Source organism: Bos javanicus, chromosome 18, assembly GCF_032452875.1.
Source record: "Bos javanicus breed banteng chromosome 18, ARS-OSU_banteng_1.0, whole genome shotgun sequence".
Lineage (NCBI taxonomy): Eukaryota > Metazoa > Chordata > Mammalia > Artiodactyla > Bovidae > Bos > Bos javanicus.
Genome location: NC_083885.1, coordinates 54536149 through 54541433, shown reverse-complemented (window position 1 = coordinate 54541433; position 5285 = coordinate 54536149).

The following is a 5285-nucleotide window of genomic DNA, read 5'->3' as shown; positions in this document are numbered from 1 at the left end:
CTTCTGGCTTCCTCGCATGTTGATCCCGTGAAGGCTTGAGTCCCTGCCCAGGAACCACAGAGACGAGTAAGCTGAGTCCCTGCCAGCATTTATTAAGCACCTGCTGTTGTTAGGCCAGACAGTGCCCAGTCCATACAATGGGGGGACATGGTGACACGGAGGGACAGGGCCCCTCTCCTCACAGAGCTCACACTTTAGGAGCGGAAGGTAGCAGTGATGAGTCAGCAAGAGACCAGTTTAGATACCGATTGTGGATGTGGTTTTGGCCATAGTAACAGAGGGGTCAGCGTAGGTTTAAGCTCTCAGGACATGTGGTAGTGGTGCGAGCAGCTCTCTTGTGAAGTTCAGGCCTGCCAGCAGTGACCAGCGTTGGCAAGAGCAAGGACCCCCTCCTCCTCCTCCAGCACCCCAACCCTTAGAGGGTACAGGGCAGAGAGCACGTCCTGCCCTGCCTTGCTTCCCTTCTTTAGAGGGAGGAAAGCTTGTAGCGGGGCTTCCCAGGGACATTAGGACATTCTCAGGTGGCGGTAGTGGTAAAGAAGCCACCTGCCAATGCAGAAGACGCGGGAGAGGTGACTTTGATCCTTGAGTTGGGAAGATCCCTGGAGAAGGAAACGGCAACCCACTCCAGTATTCACCTGGGAAATCCCATGGACAGAGGAGCCTGGCGGGTCCATGGGGCACAGTCCATGGGGTCACAAAGAGTCAGACGTGAATGAACACACACACACACAGAAACCCCTTGTAGCAGCGCTCAGCAGAACTCACCTCGTACCTCCTTGGCCAGGACGGTAGCCCATGTTCTTTCTAAACTGATCCCTGGCAGCAGGAAAGGAAATGGCCATGGTTACCCTGGACACTGGGGATCTGTCTCCGGGCCTGCAAAAAAAACAGAGTTTTGCCTTAAGTTTGTTGTCACCCAATCAAAACTGGAATCCCGTTTGCCAGGAAAAGAAGAGGAAGAGGGGATGGCTCCCGTGGAGTCAGACCTTGTGTCCGCCCCAAAGTGACACAAGGAAAGGGGCCAAGTCCAAAGGGGTGGCAGGGTGTGGCGGGCACTGGTGAGTGGATGGGGAGGGGTGCATGGAGGACGCCACTGAGGCTGAGACCTGGCTTCCGGGCCAGAGCGTGAAGCACAGACTGCCCCGGGAACCGGGGGAGGTGGTTCAGAGCTCCAGCTGCCATGTGGAGGTTGTGGGCAAGTCGGGAAGCCAAAAGGCTCTAGGGTGAGATGATGGTCTGGGCTGGGGTAGCAGTGAAGAGAGCCAGGAACACAGGCATTAAGGATCGTGTTAGAAGCAGACTCAGACTTGGTGACGGGTCACACATCACACGGACAGCTGGTAAGGAAAAGGACGGGCCAAGGCTGGCACGACAGGTTTCGGGGTCGAGCAGCTGAGTAGATGCTGTTAACTGAGATGGGGAAGAGGGACCCATCAGAGGATTGACGGCTTCAGGCATGACTCTGCTGCCTTCTGAAGGGCTGGCTGGGGGAACAGGGTAAAGGGTAGTGTCAGGAGACTTCCTGGTGGCTCAGATGGTAAAGAATCTGCCCCCAGTGCAGGACACCCAGGTTCAGTCCCTGGATAGGGAAGATCCTCTGGAGGAGGAAATGACAACCCATTCCAGTATTCTTGCCTGGAGAGTTTCACGGACAGAGGAGCCTGGCGGGCTACAGTCTGTGGGATCACAAAGAGTCGGACATGTCTGAGTGACTAACACACACACACAAGGAGACTTCACAGCTCAGTAAATCTGCAAAGAGGGGGAGGGAGGAGAGCAGAGGAGGAAGCTGAGTTTGAAGCAGTGTGGATACTGCAGTTAAGGGAAAGGACCCCAGCATCGGATGATCTGGGATTGACAGCCTGGCTCCCTGTCCCTCTTTGCCTCTTTGGGCAAATTTCAACTCCCCTGTTTGGGTCTCAGTCATCTCCTTATGTAACTGGAAAATGCCCACCTCCAAGTATCTGTGGATGAGAAAATGGAAATCAGGTATTGGCAGGTGCCTGGGGTGACCTGAGCGGCTGCTGCCCATCGAGAGCAGGTGCTGTCGCTGTCACTGTGTGGGTCCCACCTTCTCAGGTGCGGCCCACTGACTGTGGAAATGAAAGTGTCTGGCTTCATGGTCTGGTGGTATGTTAGGTATCTATTGCTGTGTAACAAGCTGAAACTTAATGGCTTAAAACAAATGGAAACTTTTACAGTTGCGCTGCTTAGACGGGCAGGTAACCCAAGCTGCTTGTGGTTATCCAGATTCGCCTCCCCCGCAATCTTATCTGTGGTCTGAATGCAGTGGCAACCACAAGTGGTGGTCCCAAAGAGGCTCTGAACTTCAGGAGAGAGCCGGGCAAGTTTCCTGTGGATTGGCTCCCCTCAGCCAAACTCCACCCTCAGAAAAGAGGGTCTTCTCAACCCTGAATTATCTCCATCCTCATCATTTGGGGGTCCTGGGAAAAATGCACATTCTTATGCCCTACCACAGACTTTCAGAATCTGAATCATTGGTGGTAGGGCCCTGGGACTTAAACAAATTTTAAAGATGCTTTCTTAGTAGAACAGTTTTTAGATTTACACGAATATTGGGGAAATGCTACAGAGAATCATCATATACCCCACACCCAGTTTCCCCTATTATTATCTTTAAAATTTTTATTTATTCATTTATCTTTGGCTGTGCTGGGCCTTAATTGCTGCAAGGGCTTTCTCTAGTTGCAGTGCAAGGGCTTTGTCGCCTCTCAGCATGTGGAATTTTCCCAGACCAGGGATTGAACTCGGGTTGCCTTCACTAGCAGGCAGGTTCTTAACCACTGCACCACCAGAGAAGTCCTCCCCTACTATTATCTGACATTAGTATGGCACGTTCGTTACAGTTAATGAGCCAGTATTGCTATGTTTTTATTAACTAAAGTCTATTCTTTATTCAGATTTCATTAGTTTTTACGTAACGTCCCTCTTCTGTGCAAGGATCCTCCCTAGACAGGACACCACATGTAGGTTCCTCTCGGTTGTGACAGCTTCTCAGACTTCCTTTGTTTTTGATGACGGTTATGAGGAGTCGTGGTCAGGTATTTTGGAGAGTGTGCCTCAACCCGGGTTAGTCTGACGTTTTTCTCCCGATCAGAGCATGAGGAAGACGGCAGAGGTGGAGCGCCACTGTCATTATCACACGTTATTAAGAGTACATAGCCTCGGCGTGACTTGTCACTGTTGCTGTTAGCCTCCATCACCTGACTGACAACGTTTGTCAGGCTCCTACATTGTAAATGTAGCGCCTCCGCCCCCCAACACTGTCCTCCGGAAGAAAGTCACTGTGCACAGTCTACACGAAGGACTGAAGAGGTACATTCCACCTTGAGAATGGAATATCACATAAATTATTTGGAATTATACACGGAATATTTGCTTATTCTCCACCATTTATTTGTTCAGTCATTTATATTACCAGACCACCTGATCTGCCTCTTGAGACATTTGTATGCAGGTCAGGAAGCAACAGTTAGAACTGGACGTGGAACAACAGACTGGTTCCAAATAGGAAAAGGAGTACGTCAAGGCTGTATATTGTCACCCTGTTTATTTAACTTATATGCAGAGTACATCATGAGAAACGCTGGACTGGAAGAAACACAAGCTGGAATCAAGATTGCCGGGAGAAATATCAATAACCTCAGATATGCAGATGATACCACCCTTATGGCAGAAAGTGAAGAGGAACTAAAAAGCCTCTTGATGAAAGTGAAAGTGGAGAGTGAAAAAGTTGGCTTAAAGCTCAACATTCAGAAAACGACGATCATGGCATCCGGTCCCATCACTTCATGGAAAATTGATGGGGAAAAGGTGGAAACAGTGTCAGACTTTATTTTTCTGGGCTCCAAAATCACTGTAGATGGTGACTGCAGCCATGAAATTAAAAGACACTTCTCCTTGGAAGGAAAGTTATGACCAACCTAGATAGCATATTCAAAAGCAGAGACATTACTTTGCCAACAAAGGTCCGTCTAGTCAAGGCTATGGTTTTTCTTGTGGTCATGTATGGATGTGAGAGTTGGACTGTGAAGAAGGCTGAGCGCCGAAGAATTGATGCTTTTGAACTGTGGTGTTGGAGAAGACTCTTGAGAGTCCCTTGGACTGCAAGGAGGTCCAACCAGTCCATTCTGAAGGAGATCAGCCCTGGGATTTCTTTGGAAGGAATGATGCTAAAGCTGAAACTCCAGTACTTTGGCCACCTCATGCCAAGAGTTGACTCATTGGAAAAGATTCTGATGCTGGGAGGGATTGGGGGCAAGAGGAGAAGGGGATGACAGAGGAGGAGATGGCTGGATGGCATCACTGACTCGATGGACATGAGTCTGAGTGAACTCCGGGAGTTGGTGATGGACAGGGAGGCCTGGCGTGCTGTGATTCATGGGGTGGCAAAGAGTCGGACACGACTGAGCAAGCTCATGGAGATTTTATAGACTGGGTTATAATCAGGTGCTACTTTGTTGCTCAAATTGTTGCAGCTTTGACTATTGGGAGCTCTGAGCTCATGGAGATTTTATAGACTGGGTTATAATCCAGGGCTGCTTGTTTCTCAGATTGTTCCAGCTTTGACATTGGGAGCTCTATCAGCTGGCTCTTGTCTCTTTGATATAGCTCATGGGGTGTGTGTGTGCGTGTGTGTGTGTGTGTGTGAGAGAGAGAGAGAGAGAGGGAGGGAGGGAAGGAGGGAGAGAGAAGGAGATTCATGGTGTGTGTGTGTGGGGTGTGGGGTGTGTGTGGGAGGGTGGAGGCAGAGAGACAAAGAGATGGAGGCCAGGAGACTTCCCTTCTGGAACTACAAGATGCTCCAGGTTCATCCTGTGTAATGTTCTAGAACCAGCCTTTTATCCAAGGAGATCTCGTTCCTTTTATTGGAGAACAAAGAGTATTAGGAACTAAGATCTGGGTGCTAGATGTGGTTGAACCTAAATTTTTAACAGTTTCACCAGATTTTTTTTTTTTTTAATGAAACCAGAGTTAGACAACCTCTGCTCCCCTCTGCATACCTCTAAGGCATTGCAGGTTCAGTTCATAAATAAAGCCAGTCACATGACTTTCCCTTTGTTTCCCAGTGCATGTAAGTAAGTTTACATTGTGTGTGCGTGTGTGTGTGTGTGTGTGTGTGTGTGTCTGTGTCTGTGTGTGTCAGTCACTCAGTTGCATCCGACTCTTTGAGACCCCATGAACTTTAGCCGGCCAGGCTCCTCTGTCCATGTAACTCACCAGGCAAGACTTCTTCAGTCTATTAAGGGTGCAGCAGCAGC